This window comes from Aricia agestis, chromosome 4, assembly GCF_905147365.1.
Source record: "Aricia agestis chromosome 4, ilAriAges1.1, whole genome shotgun sequence".
Lineage (NCBI taxonomy): Eukaryota > Metazoa > Arthropoda > Insecta > Lepidoptera > Lycaenidae > Aricia > Aricia agestis.
Window position 1 is genome coordinate 11,844,999 of NC_056409.1, and position 18,981 is coordinate 11,863,979.

Sequence of the window (18,981 nt, forward strand, 5' to 3'; positions counted from 1 at the left end):
TCTGCTTATAAGCTCTTAATATTGTCTATGCCTGGTAACATAAGAGGCCTCTAGATAGACAGCTTAACACCCTTCTATATAAGGGCTCTCGATAGCTGAGTATAAGCAAGAGGGCTTTGTTCCTAATAATTGTTGCTTATTTCAATACAATTTAAAGTTTCGAAAATTTGTGTTAATTATTGTAACGGTACTTTATTGTTTTAATCCACATATTTGTAGGATAATTATAAATATATAAATTCCACTGTATTAAATATATAAATTCCACTTATTATTAAATATATAAATTCCACTGAGGAGATAATAAGTATTTTGAGCATAATGTGAATTTAAATGGTAAACCGATTTCGGGTACGGCAAAGAAATTTCGTTAATCCATCGGATTAACTTCGATTACAACCTACGAAATTAAAATTATAACGTAAATGCATTTCTGATTATTTAATCGATAAATATTACTGTGGGTGTACTTACCGTCAGAGTTTTTTTTACATGGGGCATGTGTATCCTCGCCACAACTCTATACGTCTACACCAACGGTTGTACGCGTCTCGCAGACACACAGCGTGCAGTTAGCAGGCCTACATTTGATTGGATAATGCCAGGTCAATGTCAGTCGTGATCTGTCAGCTGGACCTAACCCGACCGAATTACGTAGATCAGTCATCAGCTGAATCAACTTCTCTGATAGTAGGTTTTTATTGATTCTTTGTTGCGGTGGGTTGATCGTGCCCGTAACTTTGCCTAAGCGGGGAGTGGAGCAGCATGGGGTTTTAGTGGGTAGTTCCTCGGAGAGTCCCACATGTCCCCAATCCACCGGGGATGCGTAATACATTGCCAAATGTATAAAAAAAAGGTTTTTATTAATTCTCTATAACACAGCAGGCGGGCCGACCGCACCGCTAAAAGCTAAATAAATGGTATTGAAATAAATTCCAACTGCAGCCGCGGTTAGATCCACTAATTCTATTGGCGTTGCAGTGCAAATTAATTCCGTTTAAAACACAACACAAAAGTGTAGGTGAGTTACTATCACTGTACACTACGGGAGTCGTTTCTAATCTGTATTCGCTGCGTAACAAGTTTAGTTTTAGAATCATTGTTTTCAATACTGTAGTTATTACGAATATAAATTTTAATAAGATTAAGTTGATTACATTAAAATGATGCCAACCATGGAAGAAATTGATTCATATTTAAAGCAAAATATAGTGGACCTACGTTATTTGGGCAGCTTATGTGAAGTCAATGTTATTCGTGATTTGTCGGCTGGGTTCGACGTGACCTCATCAATTTCGCAGGTCCACTATCTGCCTAAATATCAATTTCTCTGAAAGTACAGTGGTCTTTTCATGGTAATCCAATAATATACTAACAAAGAAAGTACGAACAAACTACTTTCTTTGTCAGTATATTATTGGATACCATCTACACCAGCCTATTAAAATAACTTACAATTTTATTTTAACAGATCAGGTAAGTCTTCCAGCTGACCAATTCCGTGCACATCTGAAAATCTGTAAAGGTAGAATTTGTTTGTGCCTGAAACGATGATTGAAAAAGGTTACAAAGGGGATCGAACAACGGTGCCAGCACTAACATTGTTCGCCGTGCTTTTCTATTTTTTAAACCGACTTTAAAACGTTTTTATAGCTTATAGGTGATTGGAAGGGCCGTTGTAAAGATGTACGTTTTACACAATGTAAAGATGTAGTTTTTTGAAGTGAAAACTTCTATAGCGGCGTTGAGCACTTTTGTGGGATGGGCAAAAACCTTATTTCCCTGTTCTGAGGCAAAAACTGTGAAACTCGCGGCAGATTCTCGTGCTGATCAAAAAACCGTAAGACGGTTGGAGAGTATAAGTGTTGTAACATCGAAATCGATTAATCGAACAATCGATTGTTTTTTTTTCGATTGTCGATATTTTTTAATCGATTGCAAGGGTTTCAATTAATTAAAAAAATAGATTTTTTAAAAATCAATTTTCATAAAAAATGGGTTAAAAATTTAATCGATTGTAAGGGTTTCGATTAATTAAAAAAAAACGTTTTTTTTAATTGATTTTCATAAAAAATGGGTTCAAAAAATAATGCACAACGTTAATAATCAAGTTTTCACTTCTGCCGGCACTCCCGGAGTGCAACCCGTCTTGTTTTTATAAAATAAGGGGGCTAACGAGCAAACGGGTCACTTGATGGAAAGCAACTACCGTCGTCTAATTAAGCGTCGCCCATGGACAGCTGCAGGTGCGTTGCCGGCATTTAGAAGGGAATACGCTCTCTTCTTTTGTGTTGTTGTGTGTGTGTTTTTCGCAATGTTTTATATGTTACTTACTAGATAATAATATTATACATTATATATTCTAATGCTTTCGTCGCGAGTGAATAATATTAAGTATCGGTACTAATACTAATCCCGTATAATGTAAAAGAAAATCATACACGCGCTACGATACTTTTACTAATCTCCGATGTTTTTCAATTTACCTACGTTTTCCAAACGATTGAATTCTATAATTTTTTATCAATCACATGTTATTATTTAAACAACTCGCGACCCAACAGTATTTTAAAGTAAGATGCAGAAATCTGCACAATCTATTGAAGACAAAGATATTAAGCTTTCTGCTTTTATTCTCTACATTTTTGAGTACTATACGAGTACATACTAGTACTATATATGAAAATTGAAGATTGCATACAGATGCTCTTTATTAGTCGGGAGTCCTGTGTGCGCCGCGCGTGCCTAATGACATAAAGCGGGGACTAATGGACTAGCACTAAATTGTAGTACTTTGATATATTGCGTGCATCCTTGCGTGTTTACATGCACTGTCGCAATAATATCTTATATCTTTAAACGAGCAATTCTTGTATATATATATATATATATATATATATATATATATATATATATATATATATATATATATATATATATATATATATAATTGGAATCTCGGAATCGGCTCCAACGATTTTCATGAAATTAAGTATATAGGGGGTTTCGAGGGCGATAAATCGATCTAGCTAGGAATCATTTTTAGAAAATGTCATTTAATTCGTGTTTTATCGAATACCGAGCAAAGCTCGGTCAAATAGCTAGTGAATAATATTATACAGTAAACAATTTTTGTACTTGTAACTATGATTCGGGCGGACGCACACGTCAGATTGATTTTCAGGTCACTAAGGGCCTGCTTCACCACTTCCTGATATGTGCCGAATAGGATAACCACCACTTAATTTCTAAAATCTGTCAAAAAAGTTGTGAATAGCCTATTCGGCACTTTACCAGAAAGTGGTGAAACAGGCCCTAAGTATCAAAGCCATGAATCACGTCGCATGCGCTAATTTGCTCGTGAAATATTTTTTCATACTAGAGGGGTCGCTTCATAAAAAAGATTGAAAAACACTGTTTTATAAGGTTAGGTAAATTTATTAGGTTAAGTGTCTCTACATATTATGTTGATCTACTTAAATTACTTTTCTAAAATTGATTATTTTACATCGATATTGTAAACATTCAAGTGTATTAAAGATTTGTAAAATGCACAATTACATTACGTTACGAAATTATTGTACGTTCAACTGACGGGTCCGATTATTATTATTATCTGCTTAGTGAGGCTTACAGGTACAATATCTGATTACTGGAGTCGTTGTGTTGGAAATTTTAATTTTTAATGAGCTCGACTTGAGAAGTCGCTTCACTTCACTGTGATATTTTAAAGTTTATTTTTATGGCTAGTATTTTCATTTTTCGATTCTTTCACATCATCGTCATTACCCATACCTTTTTAAGATTAAATTAAAATTGCACTTAAATTTTTGGAGTTGGAGAGATCCAACTCTCTGGATAATGGATATATTTTGTAGGATTACAAATCTACTATACGCTTTCAAATTGCATAATTCGTCCACTGAATATGCATGTCAACGCATTTTTTTTGCTTTTCTGGCTAAAGGCTGCAGTGGTGACTAAAGGCTGCAGTGGAGACTTAAGGCTGCAGTGGTGGCTAAAGGCTTCAGTGGAGACTAAAGGCTGCAGTGGTGGCTAAAGGCTGTAGTAGTGACTAAAGGATGCATAGGTGACTAAAGGCTGTATAGGTGACTAAAGGCTGCATAGGTGACTAAAGGCTGCAGTGGAGACTAAAGGCTGCAGTAGTGACTAAAGGCTGCAGTGGAGACTAAAGGCTGCAGTGGAGACTAAAGGCTGCAGTAGTGACTAAAACCTGCAGTAGTGACTAAAAGCTGCATAAGTGACTATAGGCTGCATAAGTGACTATAGGCTGCAGTGGTGGCTAAAGGCTGCATAGGTGACTAAAGGCTGCCGTACTGACTAAAGTCTGCAGTTGTGACTAAAGGCTGGCAATTTGGATTTACAAAGGGACGGTCTACTACAGACGCAGGCGTTGAATTGATCAGTAGTATTTTTAATGCCTGGGAGACGTCGCAGGATGCTCTAGGAGTTTTTTGCGATCTCTCAAAGGCCTTTGATTGCGTGCAACACAAAACATTGGTCAGGAAACTCTGTCACTATGGCATAAAAGGCACAGCACTCGCCCTCCTAAAATCTTACTTGTCAAATAGAACTCAGAGGGTTGAGATAAATGGTAAAAAATCTGCTGGTGCAAAAATTGAAATGGGGGTCCCACAGGGGTCTATATTAGGACCCTTCCTGTTTCTTATTTATATAAATGACCTGCCATTCTTAATTAAAGATAAACATGGGATAGTATTATTTGCTGATGATACATCTCTTACATTCAATATCAAACGGCTTAATGCGTGTTATGACGAAGTAAATAATGCTCTCTCAAAGATTGTACATTGGTTTGGTGTTAATAACCTTTTACTTAATAGTAAAAAAACAAAATGTATTAAATTCAAATTGCCCAATGTAAGGCAAACGGAAACCAATGTGCTTTTAAATGGTGATGTTATGGAGCTAGTGGATACAGCTGTATTTTTAGGTATTACACTAGACTCCAAGCTTCAGTGGGGCCCTCATATTGCTGGGTTGGCCGACAGACTCAGTTCAGCGGCATATGCAGTAAGTAAGATTAGACAATTTTCAGATGAAACAACAGCACGTCTAGTGTATTTTAGTTACTTTCATAGTATTATGTCCTACGGCATTTTGCTGTGGGGCAATGCTGCAGATATAAATACAATTTTTGTGCTGCAGAAGCGAGCTGTGCGGGCAATCTACAAGTTGGCCCATAATACTTCACTTAGAGAAAAAATTAAGGAAACTGGAATCTTAACTGTTGCTTCTCAATATGTCCTATCAAATGTATTATATGTTAAAAAGAATATATATCAATTCACGAAAAAATGTGATACCCATGGGAGAAATACTCGTAATAAACATAAGCTTGAAATTCCGGTGACTAGACTTACTAAAGTCAAAAATTCTTTTAAAGGTCAATGTATACGCCTTTATAATAAGATCCCAGAAATCGTTCAAAATCTCTCAATTAATAGATTTAAAAAAGTTGTTAAAGAACGTTTGTGTACCAAAGCGTACTATAAAGTTACTGATTTCATGAATGATAGTACACCATGGGAATAAGGTCGCCCCCTGCAGAGCTGTTTCATTATAATATGTATAATAATTGTACACTCGTTGTATTTTATTTAGTCATAATGACACTGTTATTTTATAATATATTTTTTGTAATTTTCCATCTTTTTAGAAAAAGATGGCCCCGTGCGAGTTTCTTACGCCGGTTCTTCTCGCCGGGTTAGTTCCCGAACCGGTGGTAGGCATCTGTGTAGCCCCGACGTTCAGAGAATATTTGAAAAAATTTATTCTGAATAAAAAATTTTGAGTTTGAGTTTGAGTTTGCTGCAGTCGTGACTATAAGCTGCAGTGGAGACTAAAGGCTGCAGTGAAAAGCAAAATCGGCATTTCTTACCATTTAAATTTTGAGGAGTACCTTCGATTACTTATGGATCCCATTACCCTTACTTGGCAATCATAAGGCCAAGTACTAATTTAATAATATTTAAAAATAACGAAAGGGAAATAACGAAAATCACATACCAAACGACAGTGTCTTTATCAAAGGCATCTATCCCAACCCAAAAGATTGAAAAGTACTAAATAGGATCAAAATGCGATGATGCGTGGTGTGACGATGATGACGAATAATCAAATATGATTAGCATATGCTTTCAGTTCTTATAACGACACTGAAACCCCCAAACATGTATCTTCAAGGAGGTTGGAGTTCTGTTCACTACCTTCGAATCTGGGAATAAAGGCTGGGAATAATGGCATATTTTGGTGCAAAATCTGACGTTTTGGTAACATTTGTTCTAAATATGTCCAAAATACTTCATATAAAACCAAAATTACTACCTATAATAATATGTTTCCATTTAAACTTTGAGGAGTTTCCTCGATTACTCCTGGATCCCATCATCAGATCACCACTTTTATGAACATAGTACTAATCCACGATCATACCCTATACAACAAAAAAATTTAAAATCGGTCCACAAACGGCGGAGTTATAAATACATAAATAACTATAAATACATACATAAAAACATTATCCACAGCCGAATATAGAACCTCCTCCTTTTTGGAAGTCGGTTAAAAAATTATATTTGCTTAATTTTTCATGCCGAAATAAGATAATTATATTATTAAGAACGAATTATTACTTTTAAGAGAGTAAAGGTTATAATATGTAACTGTTTAAGCCCAGCCGCACATTGTCCGAAATTTCTGATACGAAACATTTGAACGTCGGCCGGACCGCCACACCGCACACTATCCGAAAATCGAAATTTCCTTCCGGCGAGTTCGAGCTCACTCGGCTCAGTACAAAATGTAAGAGAGAGCGCGATCCGTCAGAAACATTTGAACTGCCATCCGATCGACGTCATCTGAGTCATCTGACACATAATGTCAGACGCCCGCCGGAACGCAATTAAAAATTTCTGCCATCCGATAGACGGCATCTGACAACTCATCCGGACCAGACGTCAGATACAAAATGTATGAGCAGAGTGCGTTCCGGCAGGCATCTGACATTATGTGTCAGATGACGTCGATCGGATGAGTACTCTGGTGTTTCGTCCCAAGGTTTTTAGGCCCAGTGGGCCCAATGACCAGATATGCATTTTTAACATGTTATCATCTGGTGATTGCTCCTCCTTTTATGATTCATTATTTTCTGGCAAGAAATTTTGAAGTAGGCACAAAAACACACACAAAAATAATCAGTTATAACCATAATATTGTTTTGTAAATTTAAAAAATATCTAACATAATATTATTGGTCACGTATCGGATATACGAGTTTTCATTTTACTAATTATAGCAACACCGCATTAACAGGAAATATTTAATATTCAAAATAATAATAATTAATTACATAAATAATAACTTATTTAATATTTATTTAAGTCAGTTATAATAATTGTTACAAGAGACTATGCCGATTAAGCCCAACCGCACATTGTCCGAAATTTCTGATCCGAAACATATCTAACACTAAAAAATATCGAACACCTTAAAACTTATATTATTATTATTATTATTATTAATACCTAACCATACTGCGTCGAATCAAGTTCTTAAAAAATACCTGCTCTAATAGGTACTGCGTGAAATTTTAATGGTTGTTTTCCCATAGTAAAATGATTCTATCTTAGTTGTACGATAGACTTGGGAAGTTTTTTTTTGTATTCAAATCATAAATAAAATTCAGCCGGGCTATAGCCGCTCGCGCCTATCGGCATAAAGTTGCCATAGCACCTACGGGCTACGTGATACAAAATATTTTTCATTTTCAAATTCAAATGTCTTTATTGCCAGAATGTTGTTGATATAAAGGTTTTATTAAATACTTATAGTTTTAACATTCTGCCACAACAGTGGCGCGTAATTGAATTAAACTTACTTATATAAAATTAATTAATTAATTAGTCGTTCTCTTACAAAAAAAAATATACCTATAATTTGCCAATTAAAGAAATATATAAGCTTTATATAAAAATAATAATTATAAATAAATTTTAAACTGAAATAACTATACAATAATAATATAATTAGATTATTTAGAAAATAAGTACTTTTGTTATTATTTATGTCATAAGAGATTTTAATATATGTCCATTGTATTATTTTTTTTTAAATATCATATTATATTCATTCAGTGTATAATAAATGCTTTCATACAAAGCAATTATTTTGTTTATTATTCAAATCTATAACTTTATTGCTAGCCCTACGGACATAAGCCCAAAAGTCATAAAAAATAATTACTTAAGACCAATCGCCAGATGAAAAAAATGTTAAAAATTCATATCTGGTGATTGGGCCCACTGGGCCCAAAAACCTTGGTTGGGACGAAACACCAGAGTACTCGATCGGATGGCAGTTCATATGTTTCTGATCAGAAATTTCAGACAATTTGCGGCCGGCCATCGGTTTAGATTTTGATGTTCCAGCGAGTAATCATCACATCTGGGGGCACGGCAGTGCTCCAGCCAAGCTTTTTAGCAAAGGCACGGCCGTACCATACTTTTCTCGAAGCGGTTCGCGGCTATTTCACACCCCCTTTATCTTCGATGTTAACAAAGCTAAGGATTTAGAATTTCGGTCTAGTTACCTAAATTCTAAATCATGGAGCTAGTTTTAATACTTGCTAAGTATTAAAACTAGCTTAACCTCCAAATTACATGACATTTCGATAAATAGTTAGTTACGGATGATCAAAGTTACTACTTTTTGTCACTCACTGACTGACAAATCATCAAAATTCTAAGGTACTTCTAGCAGACTTAGAACCTTGAAATTTCCAATTGTCGTTATCCAAAATGGAAGGAAAAATTAAGAAATTGGCCAAGTGCGAGTCGGACTGGCGTACATAGGGTTCCGTACCGTAAATTTGTATGGGAGCCCCCCCTTAAATCACAAGGTTATGTACTTTTTATTACTTATTATTAAAGTTGAAATACAATTAAGTATTTTCTGAAATTTTCAATAACCTAAAATTAAATAAATGAAAATATTTTTATGTTTGTAACTTTGCAAACAGTATGAGTCTCGACTGCATATTTGTTTTACGTAAAAAAGGCTTTAATTTAGTTCTGTACTTAATGAAATGAAAAATAGTTTTTAGATCGTTTATAATGAAACAATAATTAAATTCGATTAAAATATAAATTTAATCAGTACTGCTGCAGCGGTATACACTCCTTACTCGCTCGATATATTATAGGAGTTTTAAGTTATCACATGAAATAAGGTGTGATCCTTTTCAATCCTATTCAACGGTAATGCTAAAAATTATCACCTTCAAGTATTAAAACTTTAAAAGTCAATTATAATATTTACATATATATATATATATATATATATATATATATATATATATATATATATATATATATATATATATATATATATATACAGGGTGTAACAAAAATAAGTGATAATACTTTAGGGTGTGTACGTGTTCCTTGTAGAGAGTTCACTGTGAAAGTAGCAGCGCTGAAAGACCAAAAAATTTTTTCACTTTTGTATGGGCAAGGGTCCGAGCGTCACGAGTTTCCCCATACAAAAGTGAAAAAAATTTTTGGTCTTTCAGCGCTGCTACTTTCACAGTGAACTCTCTCCAAGGAACACATACACACCCTAAAGTATTATCACTTATTTTTGTTACACCCTGTATATATATATATATATATATATATATATATATATATATATATATATATATATATATATATATATATATATATATATATATATATATATATATATATATATATATAGTTTACTCTTTTTTGACAGCGTCTACTATTTTTTAATATTATTAAAAAATAGTAGACGCTGTGATTAATATTTTTTACAAGCTATAACAAGGACCATCCCACACTAAGATGGTTTTGCAAAAAGGAACCATCCTGTTTTGTTTAATTATTGTTAGAAATAGTAGTATTTCTATCACATTTATGTTTGTATGCATAGAATAAATTACAAAATATACTATTGTAAATTAACTTTACTTAAAATGAATATAATATAGTAATTGACTCAGAACTCAGAAGTATTTACGTTACGTTGTCCACCTATAGAACTAACGAAGCGAAGAGATAGAGAATGGGTGCTAAGCTAAGTACAGAAAAGTTATAACGTGGCCTGAAAAGAAAAGAAAAAAGAACCTTCAAAAAAGAAATAAATTACAAAATAAGTTGAAGGCTTGGCTTGAATGTGATCTCAAAACTTTTTACGACAAAAGTATTGACTAGCTATGCAATATTTTGCTTGGCTACTTTTACATTTTTTGTTTTGGTGGGATTATAATCTACACGAGAAAAAAAAATAACTTAGGTACTTTGTACAAAAATCAGAGTTTTATTTTCTCAGCGGAAACTTAAATTTATAAAATGAAAAATATAAACAAAAAGAGAAATGGGAGCGCCGAAATAAATTAAACCTCGTTATCTCTTGTCACTGGTCAATTGTGATTTCGAAATGGAACAAGAAAAACTGAATAAATTAAGTTTTTCTGTGAAAAGTATATTACAAATGTAAATTTTATTAAGCTCTCGAAAAAGGCTTGCATATTATAATGTGTATGTTTTTGATGTATTTCTGGTAGCCGAGGCTTAAATTGTAACTAGTATAGGGAAGACGGTTCTTGGTATCGATAACCACTTGCCTGTACAGGGTGTAACAAAAATAAGTGATAATTTTTTTTTTCACTTTTGTATGGGGAAACTCGTGACGCTCGGGCCCTTGCCCATGCAAAAGTGAAAAAAAAAATCGTCTTTCAGCGCTGCTACTTTTACAGTGAACTCTCTACAAGGAACACGTACACACCCTAAAGTATTATCACTTATTTTTGTTACACACTGTATATTTCACACGCCAGTACCAGAACGAATCTTATGTCTTATGTGTCGAATTACAGTTTGAGGGGTTTTCGCCGTAGTTGTGACAATTTTGGGAACATAACGTTTTGTTTTAAATGAAGCAATGTGAATTGATAACATGATATTATAACTGTCAACTGAATCATCACATGGACAACTCTACACACCAATATAACAAGTAGTATTGCTCGGCAATCCATCGAGCACCATACATATAAAATTAATATGCACCTCGAGTAACAGAAACACACTACACAGAAATAACCTTCATGAAACGCGGATTATCGACATACAGCTCAACACTGAGGTCTCATTACACGCGCATATAAAGAGTAGTTTCACCTCGCACGATGCTCGGAACTCAGGCAACCGATCTAATTTGCGGGGCGGCCATTAATTGCGCCATAGTGCTGGCCACTTGCGACTTATAAAAATCTATTTGCAGTTCACCAGTGTATACGACACTTTACTAACATCCGAATATAATACCGCCGGCGGATTTAGCGTAGTAGAGTCAGAAATTCATTGGTATATTGATAACTTTTTTAGTACTGAGTTCCATTATCGCGGGCTTTGAGCGCCGCGAACGAATCAAGAAATTCTGTAACGAAAAAACATACAACACTCCCACTCTCCACTACTTTTTGTCGGTCGCGGTCGCTTGCCGCGTTGATCGGAACGGTAAGTACCTTTACGTACATATTTAAAACTAGCTTTTGCCCGCGGATTCGCTCGCGTGGAATTCGAAAATCGCGTAAAATACGAATATTCTTGCAAATCTCCTTTGGAAACTTGATGTTTTCCAAGACCAAAAGTAGCCTATGTTACTCTCCAGTCTCCATCCTTTCAACTAAGTCTATGCCAAAAATGTCTTGGTTAAATGGCCTGGTCATTGTTAGCTTCCTATTACAAGATCGGCAGATTGCAATCAAAAGTACATCACGTGTTCAATGTTCATCTATCTATCTCACCCAAACACAGAGCTATCTATGTACCACTCTTGTTACGTTCTCAGAAATGTTTGCTGTGTGTTCTGTGAAACGAGATACTGTCTGCTAATTATATTATGTAGGTATACATATTATATACTAGGCAAAGTATATGGAGGGGAAGTAGGTTATCTCCGGCCCAATCCGCGATATAATTGCCTACTGTCTAACCGCCGTACTCAGAGACATTTAATTACGATTAACCTTCAATTTAATGAAGAGTTTGACAGATAATGTAAGTATGGAGCTTATGTCAAAATTTTGAATTAATTGCATTTAAGTAATTAATGTTCCACTCTGAGTGCGGCAGTTAGAGTTGTCAATTTTAGCAATATAACACATCTCTTATTACTCAATAAAGTTCAACAATGGTTTTCCTATCAAATGTAGAAAATTCAAGATGCAGAGCAGCATTATTTATATTTAAAAAATTGGCCAAGTGCGAGTCGTACTCGCACATGAAGGGTTCCGTACCGTTATAGAGAGGAAAATAGGGAAAAATTGTGTTTTTTTAATGGTAAGTGTCGGTAAGACTAATAATAATATGTGAAGTTATTTAGTTCTAACTTCTATGAAATACCTGACGCACACAAAAGTGCAATGTGAGTGTGGACTGCAAAACGACGGTCCGACGGACAATTGGGCGCTGTTTGAAACTGAGGCCTCGACTCGTTTAATATAATGGAATCGGAAACGACAATCGGACGATCATAGTCGATACAGCGCAGTATATCTCCCGACAAAAGCCAGTGCTGTCGGCTGCTAAATTACACGAGAGATATTAACACATTAAATCCGTTTTGCTCTTCCGACTACGCAGATGAGGGCGCGAGGTGACTAATAGTCAAAACATGGATGTAATACCCCAATTCTCCTATTTCAAAGCAAATATAATTGAGGATTACCTTATTCGATCTATAGTAAATAGTTCCTATAGAATATGAGATATCAATGTCCAGTGCGCCGGTTTTAGAACTACCAGCGCCCTAGGCGAGATTTTTTTTGCGCCTGGTACTGGTAGTGCGGAAAAAATTGGCACCCTTTTTATTTGCCTTCAACCCTTTTATCCCCCCCCCCCCTCCGCCCCCTAACGCCGCTACTGTCGATGCCGTTGATAAATTTTTAATAGAACAACATTTTGTAATTTGCTGATAAAAGATACATCAATAAATCAAAAGATACATAGTATGCCCTTATTCTTTCAAAAAAGATAATGTTTTCCGTGCGCCAGTTCAACACTTTCAAAAAGCTTAAATCGCGAATATTAATGCGCTTTTAAGCTTTGTATAAATAAAAGTTAGCGTAAAACAATTTTAATATCCCCTTTAAAATGTATAGGAATTCCGTGAAATTTATATAACTCGTACGCTGGAGCTAGGAATTACGCTGTAACCTCAGGAAATCGTTTTCTAAGGAAATGAAGAAGAAAACGCTAGAAACGAAAGCTATTAAAGTCGATTATGTTTTTAAATACATTTCAAGGAACGCTTTAGGAAGGAAATTCAACGTGTTTGCTAGGCTAGAAAAGTAGTTACAATTTAAAGCATGATAAGAGGTATTTCTATTTTCTAGTTGTTCATCGGGCCACATTATGATTTCACAGTTCTTCTTTTAAACTTTATATATTTTTTTAAACCAAATCACAAATTAAAATTCAAATGGACGCATTAGTCATCATAACTCACACAGCAAAGCATAAATTAAGCTAAATATACGATAAGCGCAGAATTTAAGCGATAAATTTTCTAAGCAAATATTGTGCAGCGCTGAAATTGATTTTAAAACTCATAGCGCCTGCTGCGTTACAAACTATTTTATAAATAGGTGTGTCCGTTACCGCATTTATCTCGGCCCAACACTCTTCTCCTTTGACGTGACTACAGCGAGTTAGAACTTAGTACTTTACCACTTTTTGTAATCACCATATATTTAAAAAAAACTATAGTATGGAGTTGTCGGTGGACCTACTCTTGTCTTACAATTATGTTTTTTTGTTAATAGCTTTTATACAGATGGAGAAGTACCTTCTGACCTTGACTCAGTAAGAAAATGATTGGAATTATCGCAAAATTGAAGAGTAGAGACTATCGATATTTACCGCTTTTCTGTAGTGTGGTAGGAAAAGGTTTCTTTTCAAACGTTTCTCCGCGACCGGAGACACCGGCTCTATGCGGAGATGGATGTTGCGGAATGTGAGTTACCCGGTATGAACATAAATAAGTCAATTAATTTGTCACGCTTGTGTTTACGAATAAAAAGCCTATCAAGTGTCACGGCGCGGGCTTCGGGATCGATACTCGTGCGGCCCGGCGTGCGTATTGTTACATCCCACCACTGCTGATTTATTTTTTCCCTAATTGTGAACGGTAAACAGACCGTGGTATCGGAGTCATTTTATAATATACTTAATATATTTGATGTCATCAAATGAACCGGAAGGACATAAACCCCTCTTGATTTTCATCATGAAAAAAGCCGGTTATTCGAGTTAAAAGTCTTTGTATGGAAAAGGCGAGCACTTAATTAATAACAATTTTTAATGAGGGTCCGGAGAGGAAGTTATACGTTTTATTGTCTAAAAAGCAACCGTATCAATGTAACGTATTCTCGAGTAATTAAATATTTTATGGAGTTTCACAGTTTACGTAGTTAAATTGGATCTTCTGTTTTTCCATTATCCGGTCAGATCCAAGGGAAATGGTGCTTTTATTTGCTGAATAGTGAATGTCGAGCACTTAGTCCCGGTTGCTTAAAGAATAATGTGGACAGTCTCCGGCAGATTACCTACTCCGAACGCTCTGGATTATGTGTATTGCCTAATGCTTGTAACCCCAGCCAGGATTTACTAATTCTATTCTCTACGGACTGCAAAGATTTCCTAAATTTTAGTTAGAATGTACGTTCATTGTTTTTAAGCTCCAATTTTCTTAGCAATAAAAAATATATATGAACGAAAACTAAAATTTTTTAACAGTTAGGAACGTAAGGTATTTCTTTATTGGACATCAGACTCCTGGAGTCAACGTGCCAGTCAGCATTGAAAAGCCATACCTACACTACATATGGAACCTTATTTTAAGTCCTTAACCCACCTGCGATAAAATTATGTCTATAAAAGCGCACGCTAAGCTTAGTAAAATAAAATCGCTACTTATATTAAATTATTCTTCCGTGGCACGCACTTGATGCGATAACTAGGAATGTCGTCAAATTAATTAATTCAAACTCGGCATTTCTGACGCCGCGCATTTCTAGTTCGTTATGACTCCGTCGCTCGGTGTCAGCCAAACGAAGATGTTGGCGGGAATTTTATTCGCTATTTTCGTTTGTATAATCTTTCTCCCCGTATTATAATTTTCTCGCTTAAGCCGTCTTAGTCTTTTGGCGATTAAAACTTAAATATAGTGTGCGGCGTTCGATAAAACGTTATGAAACTGTAAAGAGGGATATAAAATATTGCACGTATAACTTTAGAATGACTAAAAGTATTAAATTAAGATTTAGCTAATGACTCTGAGTCAAAAAACTTTTGTTTTAAATACAAAGCTCTCTTAGCTTTGCTTTCCGTATTTAATTACAACATATTTGCAAAATAACATAACCATTTTCTTTAAAACAAAGGCAAGCTTTCCCTGTGTACAAATAGTACAATAGTACTCTGCAATTAAGGCCACTGCACATTAACAGGTTAATTATAATAAAACTAAGCAGAAAGGAAACTTGCAAATCCTATGACGTCCTTTGTATGGAGTATGTGTTTAACAATAATATGAAATGCTGCAGTTAAACAGCCAAGTCGTACCATTTTCTTTTGGCCCAAAAAGGAAATATAAATAAGAGAAGTATTAGTTTACTATTAATTTATAATATTTATACGTGGGAGAGCCATGCTTCGGCACGAATGGGCCGGTTCGACCGGAGAAATACCACGTTCTCACAGGAAACCGGCGTGAAACAGCGCTTGGGCTGTGTTTCGCCGAGTGAGTGAGTTTACCGGAGGCCCAGTCCCCTACCCTATTCCCTTCCCTTCCCACCCCTACCCTCCCCTATTACCTCTTAAAAGATAACATTTTAAACTTTCGCGTTGCATTATAATTAAACTTTTTAATCGGGACTTAACGCGACTTATTTAAGTAGTAATGCTACTACGAGTACATACTTTTTTCCCCGACGTTTCGGCCGTGTTGCAACGGCCGTGGTCACGAGGGGACTGCAGGAGCGCGACGTCTTCGTTTGCACCGGGCGGTCGGTTCTACGACTACCCTCGAATTGTCCAATATTTGTGTTCCAATACACTGAAAGTCAGTAGGTTCACTGCGACACACAACACTTGTGTTGTGTGTCACAGTGTTGTGTGTCGCAGTGAACCTACTGACTTTCAGTGTATTGGAACACAAATATTGGACAATTCGAGGGTAGTCGTAGAACCGACCGCCCGGTGCAAACGAAGACGTCGCGCTCCTGCAGTCCCCTCGTGACCACGGCCGTTGCAACACAGCCGAAACGTCGGGGAAAAAAGTATGTACTCGTAGTAGCATTACTACTTAAATAAGTCGCGTTAAGTCCCGATTAAAAAGTTTAATTACCTCTTAAAAGGCCGGCAACGCACGCGCAGCTCTTCTGATGCTGCGAGTGTCCATGGGCGACGGAATTTGCTTTCCATCAGGTGACCCGTTTGCTCGTTTGCCCCCTTATTTCATAAAAAAAAAATACTTATTATGTTTGAAAACAGTTTTAGAAAAAATAATTGTTTCTTTTCAATCAATTCATTTATCAAGTGTAAACCTAAAATTCTACGTTCACAAAATGCTATAATGTAAATTAAGAAAACAACAATAATTGAACAGGCCAAAGTTTTCAATTTCAACTAAATAAAACTTTGCCTCCAAAATGGCAAAATTCAGAACGGTTTTACTAAATATCTCACCATAATATTATGCTCAATGTTGAAAAACGTAATAAAAATAATATTTCCAAAGTATGCTTTTTATTAATAGTACCTACTTAATATAATAATAACTTACAGGTAATACTTAAGATTAGCGAGTATACGGGCTTTGGAGTAATAAATATTCATACGAATAATGTAGGGACGAAATGTAAAAATAATATATTGAAATCTTAGTACACCCACAGAAAAACAAGACTCTTTCCAGTTACAATAACCTTTATATTAGCATCTTTGATAAATCTCTGTTTTAAGTTACGACCGCAACATGAAATATGTATTGGTGTGGTCGCTGCGGGCGCGTCGATGCGGCAAGTGGTTTTTCATTTCCCGCCAGGGGGCGCCCGTGTCTATCCTGTTTTTCCTAATGCGCCACACTCATTTACGTTAATAGACATATTTCTCAGTATGAGATTTAGCACTTAAAAATAATTTACTAGTCTTGTACGGCTATTGAGATGCTGGGAAACGTTTCTTACGTTTTTCGGGAATAATCGTTTTTATACAGTCTGTCATAAGAGCGTAACAATAACATCATGCGTCTTTTAGAAAACCTTTATTATCGATGTACTATAAAAATGAGTGTATGCATAAATTAATTTATATCTTGTATTTATAAACTAATAACTACATCTTGCTTTTCTTTGGTACCCACCTGTAATATTGACAAAATTCATAGTCAGCAGCTAAGTAGTTTTAGATATTTAACAAATTAGTACAGTCAGTACAGTATTTGTTAACAAATGTTCAAACGAAGGGGCCGTCATCAAAAATGTATTCACCTCACTTATAATTCTCTAAAAGCGAATCAAAGCAAAGGCTTAATCTATGTATATTAATTAAAGTTAACCGCACTCGGCTATTCGAGGAATAGCATAATTTAAGTAATTAGATTATAAGCGGATACCTTCAGGCCGGACAGTAAGTTAGGCTCATAATTTTATGCACACACGCCATTCGCCAAGGGTTAATACACATGAATATTATCACCTCGCAGGGCCGCGCCGCGCGCCGCGGTCGCGGGGAAGGCCCCACATTACTGCGGTTATGTTTACTTGTTACCTCAAAAATTATGTTTGACTTTTAACAGTATGGTTTTGTACTTGCTTGCTATATTCCTTCTAGACGAAAGTCGCAACGGTGATCTAAAGTAATAAGGTATTACAATATGTTATTGTGTAAATATACTTTTATTTATACCTCCGAATAAAGGTTATTTAGGTATCTCTAAAAGCGAAGACTGATCTGAAAATAGTATCTTCCATACTAAATGGAACCTAGCTTGTCACGGCATAATTAGTATGTTTATGTTTGAATAATAAACATGGCTGCCGAACAGGAATGACAACCCCTCGGGCGTCCAAATTTAATTTTAATCAAAACATTGTTCGGTGTTAGGAATCATAAATAAATTTTGCGTAGAAGCAATTTCGAGAGATCAGATTTAGCACGGACCACTAGTAGTCCCGTCCCTTGTGATTGTTAATATTTATAAAAGGAAAATATCCTAGGATTGGCCTAGATTTGACAATAGTACCAGAGGTTTGTGTGGACTTGGGAAAACATTATTACGTCCAGTCTAGTTTTTAAAGGAGATGCCAGATACTAAAGATTAAGATCATAATAATAACTGCTTCTAAGGTGAAATATTCATTTTGGATTATGATTTGAAGACATCCCTTACACGTGTCTATCATATTACTATCTGTAACGTAAACACGTGAACTATTGGTACCATGCGTTTATTTTTGATATTGGAAAAAGATCAAGTCTTTCCCTATTGCATATTAAAACACTTCTCATATTTCTGTCATGTTTAGTATTAATTTCGTTTTCTTGCTAGCAATTAATGCTAGAAATGTAACGTTGCGTGAAGCTCGAGGAAATAATATAGCCAAAATTATTGAAGCGTGAATTCGTTTGGGTATGCTCCCTGTGGATATCCGTGTATTGTAAATAATTGAATGGCCTTGAATCATGAATTGTTTGCCTTGCTATTCTATTTGTAATTTTCAAGTTTGTAATTTGATATTACGAACATCAGAGTCAGCTGTAAAATTTTCGAGTTACAATCCATACTAATATTATTATTGCGAAAGTGTGTCTGTCTGTCTGTCTGTCTGTATAACTGTCTGTCTGT